The sequence below is a fragment of the Dermacentor silvarum genome, chromosome 1 (genome assembly GCF_013339745.2).
Source record: "Dermacentor silvarum isolate Dsil-2018 chromosome 1, BIME_Dsil_1.4, whole genome shotgun sequence".
NCBI classification, from domain to species: Eukaryota; Metazoa; Arthropoda; class Arachnida; order Ixodida; family Ixodidae; genus Dermacentor; species Dermacentor silvarum.
In genome coordinates, this window is record NC_051154.1 from 6,743,221 (window position 1) to 6,767,545 (window position 24,325).

The window sequence follows — 24,325 nt, forward strand, 5'->3', positions numbered from 1 at the left end:
AGCTAGACTAAAATTACGTTTTATATAACCAAGAGTACGGCCAGCATTACTTGTTATATGGTTCAGATGAGTTTGCCAGGAAAGGTTCTCAGGAAGTATAAATGCCACGGTAAGTGTAAACCTGAGTTAGGGGAACGCTATTAAGAGAATATGTACATGATGTGTCGTGAGAAGTACGTCGAGTAACTCTCATTGCCTTACATGTTATTAGTATTCAGTTTCATTAACCAGGTCTCACACCATGCATCTCTATTATTGAGGTCCGATTGAAGCGTTAGATGGTTGGCAACCGTTAATATTTCACGACAAATAACACAATCATCCGCGAACAGCTTTATGGACAAACAAATCTTGTTAGGCAGGTCATTAATGTGTACAAGGAAGAGCAATAGAGGGGAAGCGCTCAGCTTGGCATCACTCTGGACTCGGAAAGACATTCGACAGTCGCTCTACCTCAGCCGCACAGAAACTGCTCGTGGGCCGCCATTCCCGTACGATTTCCAAATTCCCGTGCCACTCCTGTCGAACTCTCGAAAACGTTTCATCGAACCAGCCTAATCGATTACGTCGATTAAATGAAAGGTGGACATCGATGAAGATTAATCGTTTTGCGGGGTACTTTTAATCGATTAATCGTCCATCGCTATTACCAACCCTAATCCAGAGCGGAGAATAAGTCGTTAAAGACAACAGTTGTGTCTCGCAAGAATAGTTTTTCCTAAACCTGTGTTGCTGTGCAGTAAAGAAAGAGTTTGTTTCCAAGAATTCTACGAGGTGACAATAAATGACATGCTCCATGAGTTTGCAAGGTATACTTGTCAATGAAATGGGAAATTTTTGGCAGTAGAGACGGCAGACAGTGCACACACTGACGTTCTACTTGTCTCACAGGCAATACCAGGCCAGCTGCGGCGATCGCGCACATCATCGATCAAGGGGCTGCAAAGCTCAAGCACAGTTGAACTGCCAGCGCTATCACCCGCCATCGTCCAGACCGAGGGCATTATCTACACCTACGTGGACACTACTAGGCCGTTTCTGCGCCTGCGTGGATCCTACTACAGCTATAAAGGAGTGCAGAGCCCGTCTCACGGCCATTTTGGCAGCAGAGGCGGCAGACAGTGCACACACTGACGTTCTACTTGTCTCACAGGCAATACCAGGCCAGCTGCGGCGATCGCGCACATCATCGATCCAGGGGCTGCAAAGCTCAAGCACAGTTGAACTGCCAGCGCTATCACCCGCCATCGTCCAGACCGAGGGCATTATCTACACCTACGTGGACACTACTAGGCCGTTTCTGCGCCTGCGTGGATCCTACTACAGCTATAAAGGAGTGCAGAGCCCGTCTCACGGCCATTTTGGCAGCAGAGGCGGCAGACAGTGCACACACTGACGTTCTACTTGTCTCACAGGCAATACCAGGCCAGCTGCGGCGATCGCGCACATCATCGATCCAGGGGCTGCAAAGCTCAAGCACAGTTGAACTGCCAGCGCTATCACCCGCCATCGTCCAGACCGAGGGCATTATCTACACCTACGTGGACACTACTAGGCCGTTTCTGCGCCTGCGTGGATCCTACTACAGCTATAAAGGAGTGCAGAGCCCGTCTCACGGCCATTTTGGCAGCAGAGGCGGCAGACAGTGCACACACTGACGTTCTACTTGTCTCGCAGGTTTGAATATTTTCAAGCTTTTACTTTCTTCGTTCTGTTGCCTCTGCTGCCAAAAGTGCACATTCCTGCATTGTGCCGCGTGAATTGTGCCTGAATATGTGAAGTGAGATGGAAAATTTGAAGCGAGAATTTCGAAGGGAAATCAGGGACCTAAAGAACAGCTTAGACTTTATAAATAAGGATTATGAAGGTCTCAAGAAAGAATGTGCGGACATCAAGAAGGAAAACACAGTACTAAAAACAACTCAAGCCATCTTACGAGAAATTGAGTGCCTCGATCAGAAAGACAGCACAGGAAAACGTGACGCGCATCACCGCACAAGATCAGTATTCGCGAAACAAAAACATCGAGATTAAAGGCATCCCACCGGTAACGAATGAAAATCTTGTGGAGGTCCTTCCTAAAATTGGGGATGCACTAGGAGAGACCATTACTGAGCATGACATTGAAGCTTGCCATCGTGTCCCGGCCCGGAGCACAGCTGCTCGTTCGAATGCCTCCGGCAACCAAGACGGTTCTGTAAACGCAAACATTGTTAAGTCTTTCAACCGCCGGCTGAAACGCGATGCCCTAATTGACAAGGCAAAACGAACTTTCATTAATTCTGAAGAGCTCGGATTTGCCACAAAGCAGCCGGTATACATTAATGAGCACTTATGCCCACAGCTGAAGAAATTGCTTGGATTGACAATTGCAAGGAAACGGGAACTGGCGCTTCGCATGGACCAGGGGTGGCAAGGTGTACACTAAAAAAACGAACACTTCTCGGGCCATCCAAGTGAGCAGTGAAGGAGATCGAGACAAGATGCGCGAAGCTAGCGTCGCTTCGTAAGGACGCAGCTACTCATCAGTTTTTTTTCGTCAACTGGTATTCTTTTTGACATGTCATCACCAAAAGATATCGCCTATCAAAACTATGGTGGACACTTGGCATTTTTTCACTGCAATGCACGATCAGCTCGAAATAAGTACGACGAGCTCATTACATTTCTAGACGAATTTTCCTTCCAGTTTGACGTCATTATGGTTACGGAAACCTGGTACACATGTGAAGATGAAGTGCTGAGATTACCAGGCTACAACAGTTTCTACATGAATAGATGTTCCCGACGAGGGATTGGTGTATTGCAATTGATTTCAGACAAACTTTCTTGTAGTTTGCTCTCTGACTTTACAATAATTACACCAGATTATGAAGCTTTAGCTCTAATCCAAGATAGGCTTGTTTACGTTGTTCTTTATCGCCCACCTGATGGGTGTGTTGAGAAGTTTTACGTTTTCTTGGAAAAACTGGTCACTTTTATAGGTACAAATGGGTTGCGTGTCGTAATAGGTGGTGACTGTAACATCAACCTTTTACAAAATAATGCAACGTCACGTTCGTTCCAGCTATTGCTTGATTCTTTTGCGTGCACAGTTACCTTAAATGAGCCGACCCGTGTTACCATTCATTCTGAAAGCCTTCTCGACATATTTATTACAAATAAAAAGCGACTGCATGAAATCAGGCTCCATTATCAAATAAAATCAGGTTTATTTTTCCATAAAGAAATGGAAGGAGGCCTGAACAAAAAGTGAAAACTAGTTCACTTGACAAAAGCTCAGGCCCCCGTTTACATGGCAGACAGCAGTTATGACCAGGGAGAAAAAAAAAAAGAGAAAAAAGTGCACATAGGGAAAAAAGCACATAGTTATACAATTTAGTTGCAATTATACAAATGTGATGAGAATATAATGAGATGCAAGACAGAATAATACAGTAATATAATGTAATGTACCACTGTTATATAATATTATTACCATGATATAATGGGATGCAAAAGAAAATATAAAGCACATAATGTAAATCAATGTGATTTGAGACAATTATACAAAATATAGACAATATAAATACAAGGTGTCCTACAGTTGCATAATAAAAAAAGCACGTAAACTTTTTTTATCCACATTTTCTATGTTAATCTTGTTCTCATGCAGATAATTCAGGAGAACAGGAAGAGTGTATCGAAGCATCTGCGTACCATAAGATGTTCAAGAATACGGCACGCTCCATATATCTGTATTACGTGTAGGGTAAATGCGTGCCCTCAATGTTAACTGAGCAATAGACTCTAGCATCTTGTCAGGGGTGATAATATTTTGTTTGTATTTTATTGCCAGCGTATATGCGTAAAGACTTGGAACGGAGATAAGGTTAAAGCGCTTGAAAAGGGGTTTTGTATGTGCGTAGAAAGGCTCACCAGCTATGTGGCGAAGGGCTTTCGTTTGAAGCGTATGCAGGCGGTTTATGTTTGTTAAAGTTGTTTTACCCCAAACAAGCAAGCAATAATTCAAGTGAGAGGCAAACAGCGCGTAGTAGATCAACAATTTAACACTAGACGGTAAAAAGAAATGGAATTTTGCTGATATGCCGACAACTTTTGATATCCTAGTAATTATATGATTGATGGGGGTATCCCAAGACATGTTTTTATGAAAGTATACTCCAAGTGTTTTAATTAAGTCAACCACCTGCACAGCAGAATTGTTAAAAACAAGATTTACTGTTAGCGCGGCGGTCGATTGTCTTGGAGTGAAAAGAACGAGATTGGTTTTGTTAACATTTATTTCTAATGAGTTAAGAATGCTCCATGTGCTCAAATTTTCAAGACATTCATTTATGTCAAGTTGAAGCAATTTGCAATCAGTATGACGAAATAAAAGTGTTGTGTCATCTGCATACATGATATATGTTGGTTTCCGGTTTATGCAAGTGATATCATTGACATAAAAATTTAACAACATTGGCCCAAGAATACTCCCTTGGAGAACTCCAGTGTTTATCGCTTTAAGTGTAGATAAAGTATCATCTATAGCAACACATTGCATGCGGTATGATAGATAGGAAGTTATGAGTGTTAAAGGCAAGCCTCGTATTCCATAAAGTTTCAGTTTATTTAGCAATGTTCTGCGGTTTAGACGGTCGAATGCTTTTGAAAAATCGATGTACAAGCCAGCTATCAGTTCCTTTTCTTCAAAGGCTCTTAGAATGATTTCTTTTTGAGCTAAGAGCGCTTGTTCAGTGGACCTCCCCTTGCGAAAGCCACATTGAACGGTGTTTATTAGATTGAATTTTGTAGCAAAGTTTGAAATTCGGTCATGCAGTATCTTCTCCAAGCCCTTTGAAAATACGGGCAGAACAGAAATTGGGTGGTAGTTCGATAAGTTGTGTTTGTCCCCCCCCCCCCCCCTTTAAAAATCACAATTACTTTGGGCACTTGCATCCTTTTAGGGAAGTCTCCCTTAGAAAGAGGCAAATTAAAGATATGAGTAAGTGGTGCTGAGATTAAGTCAAGCGAGTATTTAATAGGTTTTATTTGTATGCCATCTATATCGCATGACGTGGTATTGCTTAATGAAGCGAATATCGCCTGAACCTCTACTTCATTAGTTGGTTTAAGATACACTAGCTGTTTATGCTTCTGGGGACCGTTTTTGTAGCATCAGTGGTAAGAGCTATGGACCATATTTACAAAGAAGTCATTAAAGGCTTCTTCAGGGTTGCAACCATAAATAGGCTTGTCATTTAACATTATTTCAGTAGTCTTTTGAAGTGCACAGGGCCGGTTTAAAAGTTCATTGATTTTCCTCCATACAACATCTCCTTTTACATTATGATCATTGTGGAAAAAATTAAACAGATAATTGCGCTTTGCATTACGTAGCAGAGAGTTAGTTTTGTTCCTGTGGAGTTTAAAGTTTTCCCAGTCAACCGGATTACGTGTGGTCAAAAACTTTTTGAAAAGATCATCTTTATTTTTTATCATTTTGAGGCAGTGGTTTGTTATCCAAGGTTTTCGTGACCGGTTTGCTTTTCTGATTGAGACTAAAGGGAATGATTGATCATAGGCTTCCTTAAATAACGATAGGCATGCTTCGTATGAGTTAGGTATGGAGGTTCGTGGGTGGTGGTAGTCCGAGATGGTGCCCCTCGATGGCCCGAGTGCACGGTGGCAACGCGAAGGAAGAACCAGCGTCTGGTGGAGGACAACGTTTATTCCCCAGCGAACTGTCCGGCAGGGCTGCGCCCAGACAACTCTCTCCTCTCATGCCGAGCGCCCGTTCTTAAAGGCTCGGTCGCGCTCGGTCAAACAACCCAACAAAAACGCGTGCATTCTTTGACTGTCTTACTTTCACCCGCCCCTACGGGAGCAACACTCAGTTCGTCAAAACCCTCAAGCGTCTTCCCGTCACTCGCTACCGGTTAATTGCCATCTTCATGCCCGCTTAAGCAAACAGCAACCGGTTGGTGGCCCTCTGCAGTAACATGGGTTGAAAAAGCCGCATCCTGCGGAATTCCCTTCCACCGTAAATTAAGGAGCCGCCGTCACGGCTCAATTCCACGAAACACACTTTCCAGGCGTGCTTTGTCATTATCTGCCCACTGGCTCAGGGGACGCTGTCACGACTTTCAACGTAATTTCCATGACAGCCCCCGTGTGCATTCCTGATGATGCTCGGTTGCACTGAAGCGGCATCCAGTACGGCATCCATTACGGAGATAGCCAAGGAAAGCATGGCGAACCGCAACCACCCAATCTATACACTCTAAAACTGACTCCTGACCAAGACAGCTAAGAAAAGCATAGCGAACCGTAGCTAACGACCCAACCTGTACGTTCTCGCTGACTCCTCCCCCCTCAAGAATGTCACTGGACACTTGCTGTCCACGTGACATGACAAAAAAAAAAAACGCGTTCTTTCAACAGTACAAAGTAAAAAAAAAGTTATATACACTCAAGAAAAAAAAAAACAATAGAACACAAAGAATGACCTTCTCAATGTCCACGCTCATTCGTTCAAAGTGTTTCTGGCGATGTCCGGGAGCGCGACGCACACACACATGATGAAAAACAAGAAACACTGCACTTAAACCTGTTCAAACATCACCATGTTCCAGCATGCGAGATACATTTCCTGCTCTCTCTGGTTCTTCAAGCACTCTCAATGGGAGCAAGTGGCACATGGTGGCTCGAAGGCCCTCATCTGCGCGGTTTGGATTGTCAAGAGCCCGTAACTAACACTTTCTATCCGCATACTGTAGTGCCCCACACTTACTGCTAAAATACCGTACCTATATGAACGTACTACAAAATACCATTTCTGCTCAGACGTCGAAACATGCCGCGAACTTATCATAGTCAGCTCAATTATAATAACGCACACATCAAAAGGGAAAAGAGAAAGTCTAACATAAAAATACAAGAGTCCTCGGCGAAATCAAAACAAACAACAACACACAAGAACAATTGCCTTACATGTAACCACATATCTAAGAATATGAGGTAGAAATCATGGACAAAAAAATAGGATAAAACCCATTACTTGATAACAGTGATAAACATATGCTCATGTTTTACATTTCAGAACAACAAAATATCGCACACACACTGTTCAGGAGAAGTCCTCCTATATTTCGTGACTGAGGCGCGAAATGGCATCTGCAGCCTTATTGAGCGCACCCTTTATGTGTACGATTTCCAGATCATACTTCTGGAGCGCCAATGCCCAACATGTGAGTCTTGCACTGGAGGAAGCCGAGCGGGCTAAAGAAGTCAGCGGATCGTGGTCAGTCCTAATACTAACCTTTGTGCCGAAAAGCCACGTGTCTAGGCTCTCTAATGCCCATACAATCGCGAACGCCTCCCGTTCGATAGTAGACCATTTCTGCTGCGCAGGAGTTAACTTTTTACTGAGGAACGCTACAGGGCGCTCATCTCCATCGGCCTCCTGAGAAAGACAAGCGCCAACCGCTTTCTCTGAGGCGTCTGTGGCCAAGTAGAATTCCTTACCCGGGAGTGGTGCTGTTAAGCCAGGAACGGATGCGAGGGCCTTCTTTACAATATAGAACGCATGTTGCGCCTCTGCGGTCCATGGCAACGTGTTTGGGACTCTTTTGTTCGTTAGCCCTGTCAATGGCAGGACTAGCCTTGAGTAATCTGGGACGTAGTCTCGATAATAATTGAGAAGTCCCAAAACACTCCTCAGTTCTTTCTTTGTTTTTGGTGGTCTGAGCTGCTGGATAGCGCGAACCCTATCTGAATCTGGAGCATGAATGCCAGAACCCACCTCATGCCCCAAATACTTTACCCGCGGCTGCGCAAAGTTACATTTTGCCAGGTTTACAGTTAATCCCGCTGCCTGTATTGCTTGCAGAACAGTGCGCAGGTGACGAATATGATCCTGCCGGGTCTCCGAGAATACCGCCACATCGTCAATGTATGCGCACGCGTACTGGCGGTGATTCGCAAGTAGTTGATTGACTACCCTCTGAAATGTCGCGGCAGAGTTACGTAGTCCATAAGGCATGACCTTCCACGCATATAAGCCACTAAGTGTTGCAAAGGCAGTAAGTTTTTGCGACTCTCTATCAAGCGGTATCTGCCAGTACCCCCGTGTCATGTCCAAAACAGATATATATTTTGCTTTTGCTATCGTGTATAACAATTCAGTCGCATTACCCATTGGAAATCTGTCTGGCTCCGTTATGGCGTTAAGACTCCGGTAATCCACGCACAATCTGATTGAGCCATCCTTTTTGGCGGCACACACTATCGGATGGGCGAAGGAGCTCTGCACTGGATAGATAAAATCCCATTCTACCAGCTCGCTCATTTGCCTCTCCACTTCCGCTCTGAGAGCCATCGGTACCTTGTACGTGTGCACTCGCGATTGCGTAGCCCCCGGAACCAGTGTGATTTTGTGCTCTCCCAGCTCGCATCGACCTGGTCTGCTCGACATCACCTCTTGAAAATCAGCCAGAACTCTACCTAGCTCCTCCTTCTCGGGATCGCTCAGATTACTGGCCTTCGTGGCCACCGGACATTGTTCGCGAGGTTCAACGGCATTTGGTGCGGTTTCTAGACTGCCAAATTCATAGTCAGCCTCAAACACCACGCTTACATTATTGGTTCTGGCGTAGTAAGGTCTCAATTTATTCGCATGCACAAGTTTCTCAGTGCCCGTAAAATCCACTATCAAGTAGCTGTCAGCACGCGTTCTTTCCTTCACAACTTGAGGACCAAGCCATTTTGGTTGCATCTTGCTTCCGGCTGCATTTTGCATTACAAGGACTTGATCGCCTATGTTAAACTCTTTCTGCCTAGCCCGCAAGTTGTATTTTGAGCGTAGCTCCTTTGCATCTGACTACACCGTTCATCGACAACTCTCGCGGCTGCATTCATCATTTCGCGAAGTTCCTTAAGGTACGCCGCGGCTGGTTTATTCAACCCTGCGGGAGGTGCCCATTCGCCTGTCCATGATTTGCGCAGAATACTAAGGGGGCCATGAGGTGCTCGGCCATACATGAGTTCGAAGGGCGAAATGCCTGTTATATCGTGTTCGATTTCGCGGTAAGCCCACAGCTAACACGGCACATAGCGGTCCCAGTTTTTTCCATGTTCATCCATGACATGACGTAACATGCCCTTAATTGTGCCATTCCACCGTTCAACAATGCCGTTACTCTGTGGGTGATCAGGAGTCGCAAACCTCACTGCCACTCCTAATCTCTCCATCAACTCGGCGGTCAGTTTAGCTGTAAAATTTGTTCCTTGGTCACTGCATATTAATTCTGGCGTCCCGTAACGCGCGAATACCTCTATCAGGGCCTGACACGTTGCTTTAGCCGTTATAGCACGTAACGGGATGACCTCTGCCCACCTAGTACAAAGGTCTACTACGCTCAATGCGTACTTATGACCGCGTGACGAACCCGGCTCCAGCAGTCCGATGCAGTCAAGATACATGACCTCAAACGGCTTTTTCGGGCGGTTGAGGGGCGTTATGGGCACCCGGTCTGTCGTCAGTTTACGCGAATGCACCTGGCAACCATGGCATGTGCGACAATGGCGCTTTACGTCCGAAGCCAGCGATGGCCAATAGAACGCACTCTTGATGCGCTTTTTCGTCATTTTTCTCCGAAAAATGACCGCCGCACGAACTATCATGCGCTAATTCTAATACTTCCGTGCGACGATGCTTTGGAACAACTAGTTGCAGGTGTTGTTTGCCGCTCAGTGACTCCCGATGATAAAGCATTTGGCCCTCAATAACCATGCCATGAGTCCTGTCCTTTGCCTGTTGCCATGCATCTGCCAGCGATACATCGTCCATTTGCTCTTTCGCAAAGGAGCTTTCAGTACACAGCCTAAGCCGTTCACTTTCATCTGTGCGACGCCCCTGCAACGGATCTCCGGCGGTGCCCACGTTAGCAACGCTGCCCTGCTCGCCTCGGTCCTGTAAAATTGGTTCTACCTCCTCTTGTTCGGTGATCTCATTGCTTCCATCCCCCTCTCTTTCATCTCCCAGCCCTACGTTGGCCTCGCAGCACGAGTCAACCTCAACACCTGCGTTCGGCTCCTCATGGACAACATGGCGCGCTGTGTTATCGTAGCTGGTATGGACTGCAAAATCTACATTATATCTCCTCGCAACCGTGCCCTCTTGCTCCGGCGATTCCTCCACAAAGGCACACTCACCGCTCTCGAGGTCACGCCCCGACTCGTCCACGGCGAGACAAAGACTTTCATAGTCGTCTCGAGTCAATAGCACGTCAGTACTCGTAGCCAATGCCGGAGTTACCACGCAGAGCAACGGTACGCGCTGAGTAGCATTGCTTAAAGGACATGGGAGGCCGAGGGGTACGTACATAATGTCTGCGGTCACAGCTTGACCAAATGCACCCGTGATCTCCATGTGACCACTGCTCTGCTCTAAAATCTCACTTGGTACCTTGCTTGCCCTTATTACGGTGATGTCCGCACCAGAGTCAATGCGAGCTGTACAGAGACTTTCCCCACCGAAAATATGCACACGCGTGTTTTCCAACTGCATGCTACTACTTGGGAGCTTATCCGACTGCCTCACAGGGGACGTTCTCTCACGTGCGCGCCTTCATTTTTCGTGGCTATGCGAGAAACCTCTCTGTTTCTAGGATCGATGTCACGCAGCGACTTGCAATCCCTCTGAAAATGTCCCGGTTCTCCGCAAGCGAAACACCGCGTATACGGTCAGTGCGCAGGTTGCTCGCATAATGTTGTCTGCCCTGTTGGATATGCGGCAGCTCTTTTGCCATCATATGCTCGCGGTAGCCTTTATGCGACATACTTTCATCAAAATTTGCAGCCAGCTGGGCTAAATCTTTTGCCTGAAGCCAGCCTTTCATTTCGCCTTGATTAACGAACGACCTAATGTCGGGCGGCATAAGTTGCTTCAGTCTATCCGCGATAAGCAGGGCCTGCAACTGCTCAAACGACCCTACTTCTCTGCTGCGTAGATAATAGCAAAACATCGTTTCTAACCTCGCCGCTAGCTGACTCCATGACTCGCCCGTTTCCATTTTTATGTCCAGGAATCGCCTGCGGTACTCTGTCGGAGTCATTTTGAGTTCCTTAAGTACCTTTTCTTTAAGCTCTACATAAGAAAGGGTACCGCTCAATGACTGACTAATCACGGAAGTCCTCACCGTATCGCTGAGGAAAGGCAATATCAGAGCGCCTTGCATTTCCTCGGGAATTTGGAGGGTCCTCAACAAGGAGTCTGCGATCTTAAACCACGCTGGGATCATGGTATCGTTCGTGGGCATGGGGGCGAGCATGGCTCTTAACTCTTTAGCGTACTTGCCTATCCCACTCGACTCACTCCGTGCTTGCGCTGCATCTTGTAATACGCGCGAGGATTTCAACTTCTCTATCTCAAGCTGAATCCTAAAGGCTTCAATTTCTAGTTTGAACTCGTGGGCACGACCCGACTCATTGGAGTTGCCACTAGCCTCCGAGCTCCTATCTGTGTCGTCCATGTTACCAAGCTCCCAGGGAGTGCCGGAACGCAAATGCATTCACGTGAGAACCACAATAGAGCACGAAACGGATCTCACCATAGGAAGTGATGCTCGTCGCCGGCTGGTTCTCGCTGCTCCTCCCGCTGGTCCTCGGTCTCTCGGTTTCAAGAGTGTCCAGGCTCGCGATGGCGCCGAATCTGGATGTGGCGATGAAATGCAGGAACCCGCACACACAACACTGTTGCACCGCAGCTACCTTCCACCTATCCGAGGTGCTCTGATGTAATCAGCTCGTTCACTGCGCCAAGCCTTTCATCTGCTGCCGCTGTCGTTTTGATGAAGCTGTCGTCGCCGAAGTACTGATCAAGTGAACACACTTGCCGCTTGCAGACGCTCCTTTCTCATCCGCTCTCGCTCCGCTGTACGCCCGCCACTTTCGCCGTAGGCTTCTTCAGGCTGCCGGTCATTTTCGCGCCTCAACGGTGTTCCAACACCTTCCCAAGGTTCTTGGAAACTGGACCCTTTTCGCGCCTCTCTCGTGATTGCAGACCAACGCCTTAAAAGACGGCCTGGTCGTGACGATGACGAAACAGCTCACCCCCACCAAGGCTCCGGTGTCTCCCTTGCTGTGGGCTTTTCCGATCCGGTATTCGACTGCGCCAGTTAGGGATGGAAGTTCGTGGGTAGTCAGCGAGAACGTACAGGTTGGGTCGTTAGCTACGGTTCGCTATGCTTTTCTTATCTGTCTTGGTCAGGAGTCAGTTTTAGAGTGTATAGATTGGGTGGTTGCGGTTCGCCATGCTTTCCTTGGCTACCTCCGTACTGGATGCCGTACTGGATGCCGCTTCAGTGCAACCGAGCATCATCAGGAATGCACACGGGGGCTGTCATGGAAATTACGTTGAAAGCCGTGACAGCGTCCCCTGAGCCAGTGGGCAGATAAATGACAAAGCACGCCTGGAAAGTGTGTTTCGTGGAATTGAGCCGTGACGGCGGCTGCTTAATTTACGGTGGAAGGGAATTCCGCCGGATGCGGCTTTTTCAACCCATGTTACTGCAGAGGGCCACCAACCGGTTGCTGTTTGCTTAAGCGGGCATGAAGATGGCAATTAACCGGTAGCGAGTGACGGGAAGACGCTTGAGGGTTTTGACGAACTGAGTGTTGCTCCCGTAGGGGCGGGTGAAAGTAATGTTGAATTCCAATGGCAGATCGCCGAGCGCTCGGCCAGATCACGAACGGAGCGCGTCGCTCCGACTCGGATCGCTCCCACCAGCTCGCACCAAATCTGCGAATTGAATGCATGCGCTCCCGCGGGGGTACTTAGTACACGGAAATGAATTGAGAGGGCGCTGAACAAGAGGTAAAATAGAGAGGAGAACGACAACTTGGTGGCGCAGCCCACCACACCGCTTCAAAGGAGATGCTTATAGCATCCATCCATTCATGTGCATCGTCCCAGCATTCTCTGGGTTTGTTTTCCTTCTGGTATTTCGCGCGAGCATCGCACGTGTTGGGGCGCTTGTACCACCTTGGGCTGTACGGTACCTCGTCGTCCGAGTATCGCCGAACGACATCCTCGACGAACCCAATCACTTAAGGCCTCTTTGCAGGCAGGCGAAACATCACATCAAACGCCCGTTTACACACAGCAGCGTCACATTCACTGTCGGTGTCGGTAGAATCATCACTGGACTGTGTCCGAGTCGGAGCTGTCACTATCTAGTAGCATGAACAAAAGCGCACGGCGCGTCGCAGCATCCATGCGGTCCATGTTTTCCATGTCTACTGCCCGCGACCGGAAACAGGCGACCTGGCGACCATAATAGGAAGCACAGGCGGGTGAAGGAAATACGTCACGCGGACTTCCGGTGAAATCTGCCGATTTCGGCGGAGCAGATATTTTTGCTCCACAGAGCGATCTGGAATCGGCGGCTGGTCCCAATCTGCCATTGGAACACACAACTCACGCTCCCATTCTGCCATTGGAATAGACTTGCTCCACACAGAGCAGAAATACTTGATCTGGATCTACCATTGGAATTCAACATAAGACAGTCAAAGAATGCACGCGTTTTTGTTGGGTTGTTTGACCGAGCGCGACCGAGCCTTTAAGAACGGGCGCTCGGCATGAGAGGAGAGAGTTGTCTGGGAGCAGCCCTGCCGGACAGTTCGCTGGGGAATAAACGTTGTCCTCCACCTAACGCTGGTTCTTCCTTCGCGTTGCCCCCGTGCACTCGGGCCATCGAGGGGCACCATCTCGGACCACCACCACCCACGAACTTCCATCCCTAACTGTATGCCTCATCAGACGTCTTTGAGGTATATACAATATCCCAAGCTATATTATTTAATCTAGTGCGAAAATTTTCTAATGCATTTTGATTGATGTTTCAAACCTTGCGATCAATAGAATCTTTTCTGAGAGCTTGGTAAGATTTGTTGAGCAAAAAAATTGGCAAGTGGTCACTGATGGGTGAAGTTAGAACGCCTCCTAACGTGTCATTTGGATCTAGGTTAGTAATAAAAAGATCAAGTAGTGTGGTTGAATTAGGCGTTATACGTGTAGCCGCTTTGATTACATTAGTGAAGCCATGTGACTGTAATATTGTTTCAAAATTGTGCTGCGATGTTGGTACCATAACATATTTATGTTGAAATCACCACCAAGGATAAGTGTGTTTATTTTGGTTTGCATAATTAAGTAAATTATCAACATGATCAAAGAAGGTGGATAAACTTCCGTCAGGTGGTCGGTACATCACCGCAAATGCGAATTTTCTTTTTTTACACCTCACAACAAGGCTTTCAGTGTCATTGGTAATAAAAGAAAACGTGTCGAGCAATTCGCACTCAATGGATCGCTTTATGTGCATTAGTAAACCACCTCCACGTCTGGTTGTCCGGTTTAGAAAAAATGTTGTGTAGTCTGCATTCATTATGACATCAGTTTCTGACTCGAACCAAGTTTCAGTTAACAATATAATATCAAACTGGAATTGAAATTTTTGCAATAACACTTTTAATTCATCTTCTTTATTACGTGCGGATCGCTTGTTTAAGTGAAAACATGTGAAACCTTTTACTTTCTCAGAGACGAAAATCTTATTCAAGTCATCACAGTGTGTCATTATATCGGATATGAGCGATCACTTCCCAATATATATGATTTATAAAAAAAAAGGTTTCTGGATGCCTAAAAGCTTGTCCCTCCGACTCCTACCAAATACAGCAAATCAATTCAAACACTTTGGAACAATTTAGACATGAAATGGCAAGATTAAACTTGAGGACGTTGTATAGCTGCACAAATGCTGACAAGGCTTACGATACCTCGATGTATCTTTTAAAAAACGCTTATCACAACTGCTTTAGGTTAAAGACTGTCAGAACTTCAAAGAAAATTCGAAAGCCATGGTTAACAAAGGAATGCTATGAGATGATTCGTAAAAAGATTGCGTTATATTTAAGATTTATCAAAAGTAGAGACAGCAATGATTTGGCAGAATTTAAGAGATTTAGTAACTGTTTAAATAAAACCTTACGTAATAAAAAGAATGCTTATCTTTTAAATTTATTTGAAAGAGCAAGCAGTCGTAGTGATATTCTATGGCAGGAAATTAATCGTCTACTATATTCTGTCCCTAGCCACACAAAGGAATTAGAGCTCGTAATCCATAACAAAATACTGTCAGGTGAAGACCTAGCAAATAGTTTTAACAAATATTTCACTACTCTGGTCTCGAGTAGCACGCCAACTGCAGATAAGCGCTCTAAATTGCAGTTTATGGGCACACCAAATGTGAAGTCGGCTTTTTTTGAACCAAGTCACCAGGAAATACATTTGATTTTTATGGTCCTTAAAAACAGCAAAGCGCGCGATATTGATGAGCTTCAAATTAGGCCAATTAAATACGTACTTGACCTTCTAGTACCTGCCATTACCTTTGTATTTAACTTGTGTCTGTCCACGGGAGTTTTTCCTGAGAAAATGCAACACGCTAAAGTTAGCGTGTTGCACAAATCAGGAAATAAGAATGATTTTTCAAACTACCGACCAATCGCAATATTGCCGGTTATTTCAAAAGGATTGGAAAAAGTTATCAGTAAGCGAATCCTCTCCTTCTGTGACAAGCATTCTTTGCTCGCGGCTGAACTATTTGGCTTTCGACAAGGCTTATCAACTGAACACGCCTTATTAGCACAAAAAGAAATAATTTTAAATGGGTTTGAAGAAAAAATGCTGACATTGGGTATATATAGATTTTTCAAAGGCGTTTGATAGAATACATCATGAAACTCTGTTTACTAAATTAGAGCACTATGGTTTCCGTGGTGTTGTCCTTAATCTAATAAAATCTTACTTACAACACAGAAAACAGTGTGTAAACATCAAAGGCAAAAGTTCTTCCTTATTAGAAACAAGTACTGGCGTTCCACAGGGCAGTGTGTTAGGCCCCGTGTTATTCAACATCTACGTAAACGATATAGTACGAGTTAGTCAGAGTGCCCAATTTTGAGTTTACGCCGACGATACTAGCTTGTTCTTTCAATCATCTCGAAGTATTAGCTCAAGAGACGCTAGAAAGGTTACTGCATTGGAGTAGGGCGAATTCTCTGGTTATCAATGCTACAAAAACGAAGGCTGTCCTATACAAACCAACTCGTAAACAAATTTTCCATTGCTTAGACCTACGCCTCGGGGATCAAAAGATTGAGATAGCAAAAGATGTTAAAATATTAGGGGTTACTTTCAGTGAAGACTTAAACTGGGATTCCCATGTGCATGATGTTGCCAAGAAAGTTGCCAAGGCGTGTGGTGTACTTTCAAGATTTCGAGACAGTGTCATCCAAAATCGAGTTACTCATTTATAATGCCATTTTTCAATCACATATTAATTACTGTAGCCTTGTCTGGGGAAACACCATGCAAAAGAATAAATTAAAATTGCTCACACGTTGCTCATACATCTAACTTATTCAAAACATTTAACGTGCTTCAAGTAGAACAGCTGTACAATTTTAACCTTTTCATTAAATACAAGCATGGTCTGAAAAAAAAAAGCTATCACTTTCTTAAACTATGAAAACTAAGAAAATCACCTGAAACACCTTATGACATCAGACAAAGAGACACATGGTATATACCCTTTTCACGAACAGGATACGGTTTAAAAAGTCTACAGTACATTATGCCAAATTTTTTAAATTTCTTGAACAGCAAGGGTATTAACGCTGATACAGTGACAAGGAAAGTGTTTAAAGAATATTTAATTAGAAACGCCGTGTAGTACCGCTGAATGCATTCATTCTTTTCAGTAAAGTTCCTCCCTTTTTGTGTAAGTGGTTTGTGTGTACGTTTTTTTATTATTTGGCATATTTTTTATATATGCTGGTATTTTTCTTGCACTCTTTGCTGATTCTTATTTTTACACTGTTTACAGATTTTTTTGTATGTACATGTATATTATTTCACTCTATGGATGCCTACATTTCTTTACTATTTTTATAATTATTTCTTTTACATGAACACGTATTGTTACCTCGCACTGTTTGCTGCCAAAACTGCTTTCAAATATTGGGGTCAGGAATCCTGTCGAGCTGCTATTTCAGCAGCTTTTAATTCCTGTCCTTGCGTCTTTTTCACTGTTCATTGCATTTGTTTTTGTGTAACCGCTATCATTGTATGAATATTGCATCATTGTATTTTAACATATCACTGTGTGAAAAAGAATGCTCAATAAATGAAATGAAAAAAAATTGTCTATAATTATCAGGATCATGTTCAGAGAACCACCTTTCCAATCTTCCAGTCGTTCGGGAGCACACCATCTTTGAGGGACTGCAAAAAAAAAATCATAGATAGTATGAAGGATGAGTAGGTTTCAGTATATTTTAGAAACTTTGGGTTTATACTGTCTGCACCAGGTGAAGAAAGCTTTATGTTATGGATTAGGTGGCTTATTCCATCAAAATCTATTATGAGAGGGTCCATAGGAAAGAAATTTGGTGTAGTAATTCCAGGAAATGAAATTGGTTCAGTATCAACAAATGACATCGAGAATACAGCGTTAAGTACAGAGCAACACTCATCCCTGGAGACAGCAACATCGCTGGCAGTGGTTAATTCGACTGTTTGTTTAGCATCACTGTTTACCACTTGCCAGAATTTTCGTGGATTTTAACGAAGACGGAAGCGTTGTTTGAAAAAAAGTTAAGCTTGGCATGGGTGACAGAGCATGCGTATACTCGCTCTCTGTGGCATGATATGCTGTCCTGCGTGCGGGCGCAGCTGGTTCATTTCACATCGGTATATAACTGCTGTGTGATGGTGTATTGAATGAATGAATAAACTTTTATTTCGCTTTTTAGGAAAGGGGAGGGGCCGGGAGGGGGGAGGTCTTCGTGCTCCAGTCTCGGCACCTTATGTTGCCAGACGCGCTAGGCCTCCGCTACCTCCTCAGCCCACCTGCAGGGTGGGATCGGAGCTGCGCAGGGCAGTCTCCCACAGCTCCTCGCTACTAATTAATGGTTTGAGGTGGCGGGGGGGATATTTGATGGGGCATTTCCACAGGATATGGGAGAGATCTGCTGTCTGGACAGGGCAGAAGCGACACTCGGGTGTCGGGTATGTGTCAGGAAAGAATAAGTGCAAAGTGCGTGGGGTAAGAAAAGTGCGAGTTTGTAGTTGGCGCCACAATATTTCTCTCTGGCGCGTGCTCGACACAGAGAGAGGTGGATACGTTAGGCGTTGGTGTTTGTAATGCGTGCAAATTTCATGGAATGTGATGAGTGTGTCTTTATTGGTGTGTTGTCGGGAGTCATAGGGTTCTAGAGTAAGGCCCACATTACCGTCCACTCGGTCCGTGAATCCTCGAGCAGCGGCATGAGCCATTTCGTTGCCTGGTAGTTCTTGATGTGCTGGAGTCCAGATGAGAGCGATGCAGTTTTTCTGCGGGTGAGCGACAAGTAGAGTGTGCGCGAGGTTGGTAAAGTGGACGCTACTGAAGTTCCGTATAGCAGTTTTCGAGTCTCTGACATCGCAATCAGGTAGCCCCGATGCGAGTGCAATGGCGGCCTCTACTGCCTCGCCGGCTGAGGTGGTCTTCACTGATGCTGAGCGAACAGTGTTGCCCTGCTTGCCTACGACCGCTAAAGCATAACGATGTTTAGTGTTATAGGCTGCAGCGTCCACATAGTAGACTCCTTCCACCTGTCCATAGCTGCGTTGTAGCGCCTTGGCTCTAAGTTTCCGGCGTTCGACGTGAAATTCTGGATGCATGATGCTTTGTTCCGTATTGCAAGTCCCGTTCCGGGAAAACACCCGGTGTTTATTTTCACCAGTTCCCAAGCAAGGAGTTTCTAGCCCGAGTTTCTAGCGCTTTTTCGATAAAGCCTCCGAACACCTGCCACGCAGGAAGAGCAGTCCAGCCCTATTTTACAACGCGCTCCCATCTGGAGCTGCCTTGAAGGTGTTGACGACAGCCATGCGATACAATCTGCAAATCTAATTGCGGAGAAGTTTCTGAGAATACTCGTTGTAAATCACTCAAACCAACTGACTGACGAAAACGACAAGCCTTCGGCGTATGTACACAAGCCGCCAAGGAAACACTTTAGATTGTAATTGGGAATTGGACACATTTGAGAGCTACTGTGTCCGCAAGAGTTTTCGCCTGAAAGTATGGCAACCATACGTCCCGAACTCATTCACGCGCGACTTGCGTAATCTCGACGACAGGGTCTTGGCAAAAAATTACAAAATCGTTAAGTTAGAACGAAGTGTAATATATTTTCAATTAACCATCCACTGTTTACCATTGTATTGCTAGCTATATAGTCTTGCGTTCCCAGTCTACACGGGTAAACAAAATGGTATTCGCAATTGATGGCAATGTTTATCGGCAGGCTGCTATGATAACGAGACCTTAGAAATCGTGCTTCTTGATTACATATTTTTACTATATAGCTAGCAATACAATGGTAAACAGTGGATAGTTATTTGAAAATATATTACACTTCGTTCTAACTTAACGATTTTGTAATTTTTTGCCAAGACCCTGTCGTCGAAATTACACAAGTCGCGCGTGAATGAGTTCGGGACGTATGGTTGCCATACTTTCAGGCGAAAACTCTTGCGGGCACAGTAGCTCACAAATGTGTCCAATTCACAATTACAATTGTTCGGAGGCTTTATCGAAAAATCGCTACAAGGGCGGCAGACCACGCGAGCATGAGTGTGCGAACGGCGAATGGCTGCTGTGCGCAAGCGAGGGCGTCAGTAGAGGGGCCTTGAGAAGTGCCAACAGCCCACCGTATGTCCGTGATGGCGAGAAGGCTGGCGTCGCGCCCAACCGGGGGCAAAGCCCTACCCATCGACATATTGTCGCGAGCATGCCTTCCTCCATGGTCGCGAGTGGGCCAAGACCACCGGCGACTGCGACTGCGCAGTGTGACTTTCAACATGGCTCTGAGGCGAAAAAAATATATATAAAGAAGTGAAAGCGCGCGCTATGATCGTCCAATCGGTGATATAGGAGAGAGAGAAGCGGCGTTCATCAAAGGAAGGCGGTACTTTTCTTATTCAAACGTATAGCTTCACTGGCTTTACTCAACAATAAAACAATAACAAAGCATAGACGTTTCGCCACCTATGCGGGTGGCATCGTCAGTACACAAATGGCGTCCCATGAAAGAGTACATCAACTTATATCTTGCCGTAAACATCCGGCAAAGGGCCATGATTACTGTTGCATGCATTTTGATTATGACGGATGAACCATGATTCGATGAATTTCCTTGGGCCCCATCGTTGTTCCCGTGCCAGCGTCGTCACATTATCGAAATCGAACACGTGTCCTTTCGTCGGGCAGTGGTCGACTAATTCCGTCTTGGCACGTGTTGAATGTGTGGCTTTGGTGACGTCCCTGACGTGTTCCTTGATGCGAGTATGACGTCGTCGCCCGGTCTCACCGATGTAGCAGGCATCACAGTCCGTACAGTTAACTTTGTACACAACTCCGCTTTGTTCGTCGGAGGGGGTGCGGTCCTTTGGTTTTGGGAACACGTTAGCCAGTGTGCGCATGGGTTTGAACACAGTCCTAACGCCCAGAGGTCGCAAGGCCCAACGCACCGCTTCTGACACGCCGCAGACATACGGGATGCACACAACAGAATTTTCATTATTTGCCCTGCTCTCGCGAGGTCTTTGCATGCGGCGCCGCTTGTCATCGACAAACCGCTGAGGGTAGCTCCGTTTATTCAGGACAGTGGCAACATTAGTTTCTTCATGCTTCCTCAGGGTCTGTGTCGACGACAGTGCGTCGCAACGTGACAGAAGTGTACGGGCAACAGCATATTTGTGCTCCGCAGGGTGGTGCGAGTCAAAACTCAGCACATTGCCAGGTTTGCGGTATACGGATGTCGCCAATGAACCGCCCTCGTTCCGACGCACCAGCACATCTAGAAACGCCAAAGTGTCACCATCTTCCATTTCACAAGTGAATTGAATGGCAGGATGAACACTATTGAGTGCATCATGCATAGCCTGCAGATTGTGCTTTTCCACAATGACGAAAGTGTCATCTACATAACGGCAGTACATTTTCACAGGGAAGGGCAAGGTGGACAGACATATAGTTTCCACGTGTTCCATCAAAAGATCTGCCACGATTACCGACACAGGGCTGCCCATCGGGACACCTTCTATTTGGTGGTAGACAGTTCCGCCAAAAGTGAAATATGTTTGCTTTAAGGAAAACCTCAGTAAAATCATGATATCATCTACAGTCAGTGAAGTTCGACTTGTCAAAGTACAATCATCTTGTAGGCGTTTCTCGATTACATCGGTAGCCAGTTTTATCGGCACATTGGTGAATAAAGACGTGACATCAAAAGACGCCATAACATCCGTGTCACCCAGTTCCTGCTGACGTATCGCGGTAACAAATTCATTAGAATTCTTAACCGTGAACGTGTTATCCTCCGCAAGAGGATTTAAAATTTCAACTAAGAACTTTGACAAGTTGTGTGTCGGAGATCCAACAAAAGATACAATGGGTCTCAGGGGGCAGCCATCTTTGTGAACTTTTGGCAGTCCGTACGCTCTCGGCGTTGCCCCGTCAGACGAGAAGAGACGGCGGTATAACGACTGGTCCACCATTCCTTTCGTTTTTAGCCTACGCAAGTAGTCCACTAATTGTCTTTCAGTACTTAAAGTAGGATCGTGCTGCATCTTTTCAAAGTGCAAAGGATCATCCAAAATTTCTTGCATTTTTCCTTCATAGTCCTTTCGGTCCACGACAACAATGCCTTTACCCTTATCGGCTTCCAGGACCACGACAGAAGGGTCGGACCTCAGATCTTCAAGTGCACCACGTTCACTACTAGTAAGATTCGAACGAGGCGTTCTGGAATTAGCCAATATGTTCACAATGCGGCTACGAGCAAGGGCTACAGCCGCAGTATCTTTTAAGTGACGGAAGCAATTCTCCGTTTCTACAATAATGTCACGTTTTGGAATCACCCGCGGTGCTACAGCAAAGTTCATCCCTCTTGAAAGAACACTCACATGGTCCCGGGACAGCTGTTTCCGAGACAGGTTCTGTATGCTGGTGGCCTCAGTGTGTCGTTGCGGAAGACTGGGTAACAAAACGGACAGTTTGTTGTCATGGGCAAGCGTGCATTTCTCTCGTTCAAGAGTTTCCGCCCTTGCTCTTGCTTCGAGAACCTCACTGAAGTCGGCAGCGCGTAGTTTCATGCGGAGATATGCCTCGGATGCATAAACTTTACGTCTTGCCTGGGTGATTAGCTGCTTGTTCTCCTGAATTCGGGCCTTTAAGGAACCCCTGCTGAAGTCTCTTGCGAGCTTGCGTCCGTAGGGTGTGTCGACCAGTGGCCGGCAGTGCAGGCTTTTGGGAACCACGTTGCTATTGAGGCACTTGTAGTTGAAACGCAGGTGGCAGTCCTGACGGACAATTTCGACTTTGCGAAGTTCGACTTTGACAAGTCGAACTTCGCTGACTGTAGATGATATCATGATTTTACTGAGGTTTTGCTTAAAGCAAACATATTTCACTTTTGGCGGAACTGTCTACCACCAAATAGAAGGTGTCCCGATGGGCAGCCCTGTGTCGGTAATCGTGGCAGATCTTTTGATGGAACACGTGGAAACTATATGTCTGTCCACCTTGCCCTTCCCTGTGAAAATGTACTGCCGTTATGTAGATGACACTTTCGTCATTGTGGAAAAGCACAATCTGCAGGCTATGCATGATGCACTCAATAGTGTTCATCCTGCCATTCAATTCACTTGTGAAATGGAAGATGGTGACACTTTGGCGTTTCTAGATGTGCTGGTGCGTCGGAACGAGGGCGGTTCATTGGCGACATCCGTATACCGCAAACCTGGCAATGTGCTGAGTTTTGACTCGCACCACCCTGCGGAGCACAAATATGCTGTTGCCCGTACACTTCTGTCACGTTGCGACGCACTGTCGTCGACACAGACCCTGAGGAAGCATGAAGAAACTAATGTTGCCACTGTCCTGAATAAACGGAGCTACCCTCAGCGGTTTGTCGATGACAAGCGGCGCCGCATGCAAAGACCTCGCGAGAGCAGGGCAAATAATGAAAATTCTGTTGTGTGCATCCCGTATGTCTGCGGCGTGTCAGAAGCGGTGCGTTGGGCCTTGCGACCTCTGGGCGTTAGGACTGTGTTCAAACCCATGCGCACACTGGCTAACGTGTTCCCAAAACCAAAGGACCGCACCCCCTCCGACGAACAAAGCGGAGTTGTGTACAAAGTTAACTGTACGGACTGTGATGCCTGCTACATCGGTGAGACCGGGCGACGACGTCATACTCGCATCAAGGAACACGTCAGGGACGTCACCAAAGCCACACATTCAACACGTGCCAAGACGGAATTAGTCGACCACTGCCTGACGAAAGGACACGTGTTCGATTTCGATAATGTGACGACGCTGGCACGGGAACAACGATGGGGCCCAAGGAAATTCATCGAATCATGGTTCATCCGTCATAATCAAAATGCATGCAACAGTAATCATGGCCCTTTGCCGGATGTTTACGGCAAGATATAAGTTGATGTACTCTTTCATGGGACGCCATTTGTGTACTGACGATGCCACCCGCATAGGTGGCGAAACGTCTATGCTTTGTTATTGTTTTATTGTTGAGTAAAGCCAGTGAAGCTATACGTTTGAATATGAATTCCCCTGGCTTCTGGAACATTTTTTCTCGGTACTTTTCTTGTATACATGGCTTGCACCGACGTCACATCCGGTCGCCGTGAGATGCCTGTCGGCCATGCTGACGCGCCACTGCCGGGCCACTCCTTGCTTACCGTCGCCTCTGTCAGCTCGCATCATGTTGGTTCGCGATCACTCGCAGCTTCAATATGGTTTTCTGCTCAGTCGTTGGCTGCTCCAACCGTAGCGACAGCTCCAGGCTATAGAAGAAGCCTACTAACACGAACTTCTTCCGAATTCCGAGGATCGTCGTAGACGGGTGCGAGCGCTCTAAGACGCTCAGCACAAATCGGCGCACGTTGTGGCTGGCTCGCATTAATCGAGCCTATCTGGACCCCCAGAACCTCAATTTACGTGTGTGCGGAGCGCACTTCGTGACAGGTAAGAGCCTTGTGCCGTGAACTAAATGTTCGCGAAAACGTGGGAAGCAAGGAATACGCTCTGAGGAAGTGAATGTTTTTGATTCGCAAGGACGCCATCCAATTTTTTCGATAGCACGAACCCAGACTGGGCCCCGTCGCTGCATCTCGGCTACAGCATTGGGCAAGCAGATGCGC

At 46.2% G+C, this 24,325-nt stretch overlaps 1 protein-coding gene and 1 pseudogene across 1 annotated transcript in view; both read left to right on the plus strand.

The window, feature by feature from the left end:
- Positions 1 to 2,324, plus strand: part of LOC119456338 (uncharacterized) — a 31,350-nt pseudogene extending 29,026 nt beyond the window's left edge.
- Positions 1 to 24,325, plus strand: part of LOC119456331 (coiled-coil domain-containing protein 125-like) — a 260,423-nt gene that overhangs the window by 84,799 nt on the left and 151,299 nt on the right. The gene's annotated exons all lie outside the window — the stretch shown is intronic.